We start from the raw sequence: 12320 nt of genomic DNA on the forward strand, positions 1-12320 counted from the left end.
AATTTGATACAAACCAGGCGATATGGCGCAGGGCGATGACGTCACTGCTTGTTTACATTAAGAGTCGCGATGGAGAACCACTAGATGCAGATGACGTCACCCTATTCTGTCTGTTTAAATCTTTATTCCGAACTTGTTGGGGGGGCTGAGAACGAGCATTGTTGAAGTCGGATATTCACGTCGTTGATTTAACAGTTGTTTTAAAAAAAAAAAGTTCAATGTTAAACTCGTTTAGTTTAATGGAAAATATTCATTTAGAAGAGGACCTCCCCTCACAAAAACAGGCATAACTTTAGGCTTAGAATTATTCTTTATCATAACCACTCTTGATTTAGTAGTTAACTTTAATCTGAAATGTTGCGTGCTCTCTCTCTCTCTCTCTCTCTCCCTCTCTCTCTCTCTCTCTCTCTCTCTCTCTCTCTCTCTCTCTCTCTCTCTCTGCAAGGCATGTTCACACAACTATTATCAAGGCAAGTGACTACGCTTGGTGTTTCTCATTTAGCATTTCTGCATATTGCGCAGTTAAAAAAAAAAAAAGCTATAATTTACTTAGCGATACTTTTATTCATGTTCATGGTTTAGTCTAACAATTTTGGCTACTGTACAAGTTTACATTTTTATTTCATTAGAACATTTTTTTTTCATTGGTAATGCGTTTTGCTTTTGTCTTCTACCGGATAACAGGCCAGTGCAGTCTTCAATTGGCCTGAAAGCTTCGAGTTCTTACAGGCTATAAGCCTAGGGCACAGATCGAGCTATATCCTTCAGGCTTGTACTTCTCACTTTAGAGGAAAACATATAGTTTCCTATAGGACACAATAGCGTTAATCACGTTATAAACTTTGAATGATAACCAGAGTGCAATTTAATATTCTAGAGACTGGTGGCGGAGAGAAATCAAATTAGGACAGAAGTTAAAAGCTTCCACGCAGAATCTAGCAAAGAATGTAGCTCAACTCTCTTAATTTGTCTGGTTAAAGGTGAAAATTTCATTGGCACTCAAGCACAGAATCGAAAGATTTTCTTGTAGAAGCATCTCAACAGGCTGGAGTAAAAGGTTTCGAGTAGGCCAAGGCCCAGGTGGTGGGTTCCAAGTAAGCACAGGTTGAGCAAACATCTGGAAGGGGTCCCCTCTCCGCAGAAAAACAACCTATTCTGAAACAACAGCAAATTTATCAAAGGATACAGGTTAGCAGATGTTCTGTTCGGATATCGATGTGATAAGGATAGCGGAATTACAGCATAAATATGTTATTTACGAGAGAACTTTACTTTTTTTCATTATTTCTCTGTAAGGCGTTTAAAAAGTTCGTTTCTGGGCAAATCAAACTAATCTTAAGATTTGTTTGTTCTTCTTCAGATTTTTGTGTTTGTTGAATATGAGAGTAAATCCGAATAAATATGATATGAAAGATCATCTTGTACTGGTCTGCATGTGCCTATAACGTGGAAGATTCACCGAAAATACGTAATATGCCAACCATTCTGATGAATTCTGCCTAGAGCGTTCGAGCATTTGCTAAAGCAGAAACAGAAATACCTGTTCAAAAGCAGTCTTCTGAAAAGCAGCGAGGGAAGTCCAGTAATGAATGCTGATTATCATTTTATCACTAATATTTTCGACTGGGCGCACCTGCGCCATAAACATAGTTTGATATGGCCACGTAGTCTAGGCTCATGTTTGCAATAGCAGAAAATGTTTGAGGTCACATGTTTCGGGTTTGTTGCAACATAATATAGCCGACATTCACAAGCACGCTTGCAATGGTCCGTGCTACTTTTTGATCTCATTTGCATGAAATATTATTTCTGGTAATGGTGTCGGTTTCTCGTCCAGAATATTTTTGATCAAATCATTGTGAAATGGCTTTCGCTTTTAATGAGAGAACTGACGCCGGGAATCGCTTTGTATATAAATGGAAATGTATGTTATGTGGAAGCTCGCTTACAGTGTTGAAATAAAACATCGCAGGAATTCAAGCGCTGATTTCATGTTGAAAACACGTTGATACTATATTACAAGTGATTCAAACACGCCTTTCACATAAAAACCTGCTCTCAAAATTGCATGTTTGCAGAGTAACTCGTTAGTAACCGGTTTGAAGACAGCATAATAGAAGGGGCGGAGAAAGATAAATGATCGTCTTGTTTATTCTCTCATCCTGGGACTGCTGGGCTGGTTCTCCCTTGTGAACCGACAGTGTGAACCAACAGTCCCCAGTGTGGTTGTTCCTTAGAGTTATAGTTGTTGTAGGGACTAGTAGCTGCTCTTAGACGAATCGCTAGTGTAGAATGCAGTTTGTGGAATGTTAGGTAAGGCTGCATAACCATTTCTCTTTGTCTTGTTTGAAGTCCGCGCGAACAATATCTTTGTATCTCATATTTATTTCTTCATAGCGCTGGTGGCATTTTTATATTACCGAAAACCGCTGGTATTCAGATCTTGGAATTAACTACAGCGAGAGTTAGTCCGATTGAGATGCAAAGCGGACTGGTGTTTGAAGTTGTTTGTTTGATTCGTCTAATTTTTAAAAGTTGTGAGAGGAGTTCGAACGTGATTTTCTTGTTTAAACTATCAATGTGGGAAGTTGGAATGGTTGTTACTTTAAGTATCATAAGGGTTACGTTTACTTACCTGATAAGGGTCTATGGGTGGGCTTTTAAGCTATGGAATCGAAGTTGATGGGCAGCTGATCTTAGTGGGTCCTGATTAGGCCGAACAACACTATAATAGTGCTGTAGTAGGAGGGTCTCGTGAGAAATAATAATTGAAATGGAAGGGCCATTATAAAAAGTACTTTCACTTATTTTCTAGTTAGCTTCCCGCATGTAAGGTGCGCCTGCACTTATACTATGCATGGTGAGTATTCTAAGATTATAGTTTATACACAACTTGCGTATATCAATTTATGTCGTGAGTGTAAACGTAGGTGTTTGTGCGTGGGAGTATTGTAACTAAGTCATGAGTAATGTATGTATATTGTATATTGTACATGAAAACCTTCGAAGCTCTAGAACTGTATTCTGCAATGAAATAATTATGATAAATACATTTTTTTTACGTTCAACGCCGTCGGTCTAAGGGAAATATACTGGAGTTTAGACCTACGTTCGTCCCGCCTGGGTTGGGACAGAGCTCTTCTCTTATATAACTGTCATTTTTGGCGGTTTGAATACAGTAGTAATACACAAACACACACACACACACACACACACACACACACACACACACACACACACACTTGCATTAGCAGAGGTCACATGTTTCGGGTTTGTTGCAACATAATATAGCCGACATTCACAAGCACGCTTGCAATGGTCCCTGCTACTTTTTGTTCTCATTTGCATGAAATATGATTTCTGGTAATGGTGTCGGTTTCTCGTCCAGAATATTTTATTTTATCAAATCATTGTGAAATTAAATGGCTTTCGCTTTTAATGAGAGAACTGATGCCTGGAATCGCTTTGTTTATCAATGGAAATGTATGTTATGTGGAAGCTCGCTTACAGTGTTGAAATAAAACATCATAGGAATTCAAGCGCTGATTTCATGTTGAAAACACGTTGATACTATATTACAAGTGATTCAAACACGCCTTTCATGTAAAAACCTGCTCTCAAAATTGCATGTTTGCAGAGTAACTCGTTAGTAACCGGTTTGAAGACAGCATAATAGAAGGGGCGGAGAAAGATAAATGATCGTCTTGTTTTACTCTCTCATCCTGGGACTGCTGGGCTGGTTCTCCCTGGTGAACCGACGGCCTGAACCGACAGTCCCCAATGTGGTTGTTCCTTAGAGCTAGTTGTTGTAGGGGCTAGTAGCTGCACTTAGACGAATCGCTAGTGTAGAATGCAGTTTGTGGAATGTTAGGTGCAAGGCTGCATAACCATTTCTCTTTGTCTTGTATGATGTCCGCGCGAACAATATCTTAGTACCTCATTATTTCTTCATAGCGCAGGTGGCATTTTTATATTGCCGAAAATCGATGAATCAACCACAGCGAGAATTAGTGCGAATGAGATGCATAGCGGACTGGTGTTTGAAGTTGTTTGTTTGATGCGTCTAATTTTTTAAAATTTAGGAAGGAAACCGATCATATTTTCTTGTTTAAACTATCAATTTGGGAAGTTGGAATGATTGTTACGTGAAGTGTCATTAGGGTTACGTTTTATTTACCTGATAAAGATCTATCGGTGGGCTTTTAAGCAATCGAATCAAAACGGCGATAGAAGAGTGATAACTGTCGGGGGTCGAAGCGGATGGGCAGCTGATCTTAGTGGGTCCTGATTAGGCTGAACAACGCTATAACGGTGCTTTAGTAGGAGTGCCTCTTGAGAAATAGCAGTTGAAATGGAAGGGCCATTATAAAAAGTATTATTTATCACTCATTTTCGGGTTAGCTTCCTGCGTGTCCGGTGCTCGTGCACTTATAATATGCATGGTGACTATTCAACGATTATAGTTATACTGTACACAACTTGCGTATATCAATTTATGCGTAATGTCCGTATATTGTATATGAAAACTTTCGAAGCTGTAGAGCTGTATTCTGCAATAAAATAATTATGATAAACACATTTTTTTATGTTCAACGCCCTCAGTCTAAGGGAAATATACGCACGTTTAGACCTACGTTCGTCCCGCCTGGGTTGTGCTCGTCGTTTTAGGCGGTTTGAATACAGTAGTATTACACACACACACACACACACACACACACACACACACACACACACACACACACACACTTACATTGTGGACAGAGCATAAACGGGGCGATCTTTTATATTATAGAGTCCACGGTTGAGCTATATCGGGTCGAGACTATTCAGCGAAGCCCTTTTGTGTTCTTTTATTGATAATTATGGCTGTCTTCCCACTTGAGCCCTTCGACATTTGCATGTGAATTGTGTCTCATGACCTTAGGAGCGTGTCTCAAGATCGTGTCGGAATGCGAAGGCTAAGAAGAAGATTGTAGTACGCGTTTGGTACTTAGTAACGCGTGCCTCGCATGGTAATCGTGCATATTTGACTGGACGTGAATGGTTATAATATGCACAGTTATTTCCTTGTTCCACGTAAAATAAGCACAAGCAAGTAAGGGGAATGACAATCATTACTAGTTAAAAGAACAAATGAACTGGGGAGTTTACGAATACCTGCCAGAGAACTGCGACAAGAAAGCATCGAATAATTTTCATAAATCCACCGAAAATTCGAGGGGTGCGGTTTAGTGAAGCGGGAGGGGGGGGGGTTGGGTTGGATATGGGAGAGGGTGGGCGGTGCCAGAATTATAGACATGCATTCTCGACAGCTTTTGTCAAGAAAATATAGTGGTGTTAGATATACCTCCCCCAAAACACACAAACAGGTATGTAAATATATTATATATTATAATTTTTCGAAGAAAACTGACAAAGTAATGACACTTTGCACATTTCTTTCCCATTATCATGGCAGCGCTAAAACGAATCGTTGAGTGTGCTTCCTAACTTGCTTACAGGTCCTTCTTTCGATTTTGAAGCATTTGAGACCAGGAGACCTTTTAATCTCCTACCACTCTCAGGAGACGCTGGTTGTCACCGTCCATTGTTTAGAAGTATTAAACAGGAAGAAGAATGGTCATTGGACTGTCCTTCTGCGACTGGAGACCTTGTGGTTATTTCAGGATAAGTGCGGTTGGCGGTTTGGGGAGTTTAGGCAATCTCATTGACTCTTGGAATTGAAAATCTTTTGTCTTTTCATTTGGTATCAGGCTCGGGATAGTTTTCAGTAATGCTTAGTTCTAGAACTTGGAGATATGTTACTGACCAATTTATTTCCAGGAATTTTTTGGAAGTTTGTGACTTAGGTAAATCGTTTGAGTACTTTTAAATGATCTTGAATAAGAGTAGTATTTGATTGTTTTTTTTTTTGTTTTGTTTATGGGGATGATAATTCCCTTTAATCACCCAGTGGTCAGAATCCTTTAGTACTACTAGTTTTGCATCGATGCGCCATTGTTGTGTGATTTTAGCGTAAAAGTGAAATTTAGAGAGCATTGTCACTGAAAAATTATTAGTAGTAGTAAATGTCGGGATTTGTCTTAAAAACGGCTCCCTTCAGGTATACCCGTAGGATATCTTCCTTCCAACACGACCATGGCTCTTTCACATGCCCCAAGTAAGCCGTTAATGCCCATGTAGAAGGACGTACAGTAATTTGAGTAACCGCTTCTCATTCCTCGCCCCATTATAAGGGGAGGCCATTTAAAAGAAAACTTTCACTTTGGTAGCTTATAGGTCACGATGCTACAAGCAGATAAGCTCTACCGAGGTCATGCACGCATGCGCCTTGGTAACCATGAAGCCGTCTAGGATAAAATCATGCTGTTTGACCCCTCGCTCATTCCTAATGCACAAGGCGCCTGTGTGTGTGTGTGTGTGTGTGTGTTTGTGTGTGCGTAAGACGTGTCGCCTGATGATACGTCTGGAAGGACTCAAACAGAATGCTTGTTGATAAAGAATCCTTCGAGTGGCGCTCGGCGTACATGAAAAGAGCCGCTGCCGCCACATTCTAGCCTTGCTTCAAGAAGTTCGGCCTAGAGCTGAGCGTATGGTATTGAGGTCGGAAAGAGGAGAAGGGATTGGATGATTGATACCGTGGCTGCTGATGCTTATAACTGCATGGTGATAGTTTTCGTTTATTTAATTTTTGTTATTTGATATACCTCGTAAAGTGTTCATTTACTCAAGTTTCTTAGAAGACGTGAATTCACATCATGATTACGTCCTTTAGTTGATATTTTGGTACTTATTCTTCTTCTTCTTCTTCTTCTTCCCGTTATCGTTTTGATGCCCCTTTGAGCTATTCGAAAGACATTTTCTAAAGAAAAAGGTTTTGTTTTACTGTCACGGATGGAACATTAAGATGATGATTTTATCGCGATGCAATCATCAATAGATTTCCTAATTTAATGTTTATTTTTCGGATGTTTCCTAGATAGTGACCCCCAAGTGTTTTTCGGGGTCGTTATCTAGGACTGATATTTCTTGGGGTCATTATCTTTATAATATTTACAGTCTTTTTTTTTATGTTTGTACGGTAATCCCCAACGGGCTTGTACTAAACTATCTAGGAAAGATTTTATTTTTCATGAAATTAAGACACAATTCTGTTGTCAATAGCATGAAGACAGTCGTCCATTTGAACCACTTATGAATAATGCTTCTCAATACGTATCAGTTGAGAGAGTTTTAGAGTAAACAGTTATGAGTCCAGAAGCATGCTTATGGCTAACTTTACCCTTAAATAAAATAAAACTACTGAGGAGGCTAGAGGGCTGCGATTTGGTATATTTGATGATTGGAGGGTTGGTGATCAACTTACCAGTTTGCAGCCCTCTAGCCTTAGTATTTTTTTAAGATCCGAGGGCGGACGGGGACACAAAGCCGGCACAATAGTTTTCTTTTACAGAAAACTAAAAATCACCTTCTGATGGCTATTGTTGATGACGAGAAGACATTTGGCAACGTCCAGACCAGTATTAAGGAAGGTCTTGCGCCACCGGGGCATTTCCGTGAAATAGTATGTAAAGTTAATTGAAATCATGCTTGAGGGAAGTAATAGCAAAGTTCTTGTGGATGGAGTCTTTTCCAGTGAATTTCATTGAATAGTGGGGTGCTGCAAGAGGATGTTGTTTCACCTTCTCTGTTTACCCTTCTTCTAGATTTGATGTTGTGTCACCTTCTCTGCTTGCCCTTCTTCTTCTAGATTTCATAATGAAGAAAGTGGTCGAAGAAGGGAAAGAAGGTTTAGATTGGCGCGTTGATAGAAATTTTCAGACTTGGAAGGTGCAGCAAAACTCGACAAGATTTACGAAGCTTGCTTGAAAGTGCATCAGAGATGGGTTCAAAATATTTCAAAGAAAACAGTTCCGTAGGGGGGTAGTGCCGTCAGCGCACCTCACGCGGTGCACCGTAGGCATTACTAAAGGTTCTTTGCAGCGTTCCTTCGGCCCCTAGCTGCAACCCCTTTTATTCCTTTAACTGTACCTCCGTTCATATTATCTTTCTTCCCTCTTGCTGTCCACCCTCTCCTAACAATTGATTCATACTGCAGCTGCGAGGTTTTCCTCCTGTTACACCTTTCAACCTACCTATTCTCAGTTTTCTTTCCAGCGCTGAATGATCTCAGAGGTCGCATCGCTTGTCATTTGGCCTAAATTTTATATTCCAATAAAAGAAAGACTATCAATAATAATAATAATAATAATAATAATAATAATAATAATAATGTAGCTTTTGATTATTTTAAGTGACGCATGTCCCAAGAAGTTTGACTTAACATTTGATTGGTGAACCATTTCATAAGTTGACATCTTCACATATCTGTATAAAAGGAATGCGACCGAAAGTAACCAAGAAATCCAAAATGGCGCAATTGTCAATATATATTAAAAATATATATACACAAACTAAGTTTTCAAGAACCTGCTCGATTTTTATATATTTTTAACATATACTTACACTTACGCCATTGTGGATTGTTTCGCCATTCTATGAGATTTTATGGACTGAAAATAATCTGACGTATTACTCGGCCTTTTGAGAATATTATGCATCATTTAGAAGATAAGTTTTTTTTTCTCTGTTCAAATGACGTCCGGATCTTCCTTACTAAAGGCCGGCCCTTAGTGTCTACTGTGTGTGTGCGTGTGTGTGTGTGTGTGGGAGGGTCTGGGGAGGGCGGGTATGGCATCTCTGTAATCATCCACTAGACAACTTTTACACGACAGTGTTTTAGTTTTATATCGTTGCATCAGCTGTGCTAATCCTCTGTCGTTTAAGTACGCCTTTTCTCTCGGCAGTTAACCCACTAATGTATGAGCAGTGGATATAATGCTCTCTCTCTCTCTCTCTCTTCGAAGATGGAAGAAAACGACTTGTGAAATTTTGGTATGAAATTTACGTCAAGACGGCTCGATCGCTTATTCTATTCTAGGTAAGCTAGGATTATTATTATTATTATTATTATTATTATTATTATTATTATTATTATTATTATTATTATTATTATTATTTCACCGTGTGTACCAATTCTTTAAGAAACCGGCGAGGCATTTTATTTTAAAAGACAACTTCTGCATAGCATTCTTCCACCTCTGTAAAGAAGAAAGTCTGAGCAAGTAGAGTATAGGACTTGAATAAAACGGGTCAAATTCATACCTGGAGGATGAATAAAACTCGCCTTCTAAAAAGATAAATTCATTTTGAAAAGAGGTTATATTCAGGGATAAGCCTCTAATGCTCGAGTGTTTATGGATGGCATGACGCAGAATTCACTGTAATGCGGAAGTCTCCTGGTTGCAAATACCCGAGATGTATGCTAGTATTGCCATGCCCCTAGGTTAGGTTAGGCTAGTGCTAGGCTAGGCTAGGCTAGGCTAAACATATGTAATCAGTAATTTGGGTGTGGGAAACATTAGGAGATTATTTTCAAGAAAATTCTATGGTTAGTTTCTAAGATATGGCGTCCGGCGTTTCTCTTCCTCGCCTCCGACTCGTCAGGGCGTTGATAAAATCGACCGAACCTAACACGTACTCGCTACTATGGCGTTGGACAAACAGTAACTCGTGAATGATGAGAAAAAACAGGCGAGGGAAGAGATGCGGTACCATTGAGACGCTTGCTGTTGCTGCTGCAGTGCTTGCTGTCCAGCTCCGAGTGACAGCTTCGATGGTCATTGAAATGCTGCAAGGTGCGGTTCTCTTTTTTCGTCGGAATATTTCCCCGAGTGTATCAGAAGCAGTTTGATGTTGCAGGTTCTGTTTGAATTGCAAATCTTGATTTATTGTGTAAATTTGATATTCAAGTATTTTCAGTACAGTCGTTGTGTTGGGTGTGATTACTATTTTTATTTTATTTGGATTAAGTTTAAAGTTTTGATGCAAAGTTACGTCTTTAAGTTATTAAATTCAAGTTACATAGTGATTGTCTAACAGTTTAAGTTAGTAATTTTTTAACAGAGATACTTTTTTTCGCTGGTATTAATACAGTCTCACTACGCATTTTATCCAATAATATTTTCGAAGACTTGAAGATCAGTTTAAGGCTTTTTGGTATTTATACACTAAATGCAGTTTTAGCCAATTGAGTAGAAGGCATCTTTTGTCTCTACGGGATTCTGTTTTTATCAGTCAAATACAAGACTCAATTTTAGCCATTCAAATTAGTTTTTAGTTTTCTGAAAAGAAAGCTATTGTGCTGGCATTGTCTGTCCGTCCGCACTTAAAAACTACTGAGGCTAGATGGCTGTAAATAGCTATGTTGATCATCCACCCTCCAATCATCAAACATACCAAATTGCAGCCCTCTAGCTTCAGTAGTTTTCATTTTATTTAAGATTTAAGTTATCCATGATCTTGCGTCTGGCAACGGTATAGAACAGGCCACCGCTAGGCCGTGGTTAAAGAGCCATGGGCCCGGCTCATACAGCATTATACAGAGACCACCGAAAGAGAGATCTGTTTTCGGTGGCCTTGATTATACGCTGTACAGAAAACTCGATTGCGCTGAAGAAACTTAGGCGCATTTTTTAATTGTTTAAGGGAGTGTTTAAATTCCGTAGTGGGGTAGTGCTGTCAGTGCACCTCACGGGGTTTACTGTAAGCGGTTCTTTGCAGAGTCCCTTCAGCCACCTAGTTGCAACCCTTTTCATTCCTTTTATTGTACCTCCGTTCACATTCTCTTTCTTCCATCTTAATTTCTACCGTTTCCTAACAGTTGTTTCATAGTGTAACTGCTTTGAGGTTTGCCTCTTGTTACACCATTTATACCTTCTTTACTCTGTTTCCCTTTCAGCGCTGAATGACCTCATAGGTCCCAACGCGTGGCCTTTGGCCTAAATTTTATATTCTAATTCCGATTCCCTTTTTACTTACAATCGTAAAATTGGGGTTTGTGGTGATGGAACTCTCTTAAGATTTTACATCTTTCCCGAACTCCTCCTCCTCCTTCTTCTTCTTCTTCTTCTTCTTCTTCTTCTTCTTCTTCTTCTTCTTCCATGATCGTTCAGTTCGTTTCTTTCGGAAGCGGAGAGTAAGTCAAAAAGCTCTGTGCGCTGAGAGAGAGAGAGAGAGAGAGAGAGAGAGAGAGAGAGAGAGAGAGACTTGGCGTGTCAGCGGTATAAGTGAGTAAAGAGATGGCCAAATGTAATTTGAAGTGTATTAATTAAAAAATCATATGTCAAGTAGAATAAATGGTAAAAGCGTGGAACCTTTGATATTTGTGTGGATACATAATTTATTATATATTTATATAATAATTGATATATTCATAAATTCTAACTTGTTAAAAATGGGTTTACGTCAAGGACATATCTAACGTAAGTGTATGTGTGTGTGCGTGTGTGTAGGTGTATAGGTGGTTGTGTTTGTAACGAGCTGTTTATTGCTGAGTGTAGCCTGTTAAATTCTCTTTGATGAACAATCATCAGTAGGGGTATATATACATATATATATATTATATATATATATATATATATATATATATATATATATATATGTGTGTGTATATATATATATATATATATATATATATATATATATATATATATATATAATGAGTAAAAGCCACAATAATGTAACTGATAAACTGTATTTTTCAAGATACAAAAAAAATACAGTTTATCAGTTACATTACTGTGGCTTTTTTTATTCATTATTTTCGATCACAATATAGTGATGCACCACAGATATATATACATACAATATGTATATATTTATGTAATATATATATACATATATTCATATATCTTACATGTCCGAATTCTAGGCACAGCAACCAAATTATTTTTATCATCACAGGATAAAGATGACGTTCCCTTTATTCATCTTATATTGTGGACAGGGTTCCTCAGCGCTTACAAACCATAGCAGGAAGAAGAAGAAGAAGAAGAAGAAGAAGAAGAAGAAGAAGAAGAAGAAGAAGAAAGACGTATGTCCTGTTGGGTCGCAAAAAAGGAAACCTCTTGAAGTAGGCTGCGATTGTGGGGTGTCTGGGGATCGCATAAAACTCGAGAGTTTTATCTGACGTGTGTTAGGGGGGGGAGGGTGTAGGGGGGACGCCTCCTCACTTGAAGGAGTAGAGGGAGAGGCTGTGGACAGGCCAGTCAGTATTCGGGCAGATTTACAAACAAAAAAAAATAAGTGTTGACGCTGTTATAGAAAGGGCGATTGGTAGGCCATGTTGTAGACGAGTAGAGAGTGCGAACTTATTCGTATTATTACTGCCTTACATTGAAGAGCATTAGTTTCTTGTGTTAGTACAGAGAAGAAGAAGA

General features: G+C 38.8%; 1 protein-coding gene across 5 annotated transcripts in view; it reads left to right on the top strand.

Annotated features, from left to right (window-relative positions):
* Positions 1-12320, top strand: part of LOC136853372 (probable G-protein coupled receptor Mth-like 2) — an 85112-nt gene that overhangs the window by 28854 nt on the left and 43938 nt on the right. The window contains exons 1-2 of one of the 5 annotated variants that reach the window (XM_067128792.1): positions 3725-3871; positions 8847-8980. The exons of 2 other annotated variants lie outside the window; for them this stretch is intronic. The gene's annotated coding sequence lies outside the window, so the exon portion shown is untranslated. Of the gene's footprint in view, positions 1-3724; positions 3872-8846; positions 8981-12320 lie in introns of those variants that run through there. 2 more of the 5 variants (XM_067128791.1, XM_067128793.1) reach the window with 2 other exon arrangements.

This window comes from Macrobrachium rosenbergii, chromosome 27 (genome assembly GCF_040412425.1).
Source record: "Macrobrachium rosenbergii isolate ZJJX-2024 chromosome 27, ASM4041242v1, whole genome shotgun sequence".
Taxonomy (NCBI): Eukaryota; Metazoa; Arthropoda; class Malacostraca; order Decapoda; family Palaemonidae; genus Macrobrachium; species Macrobrachium rosenbergii.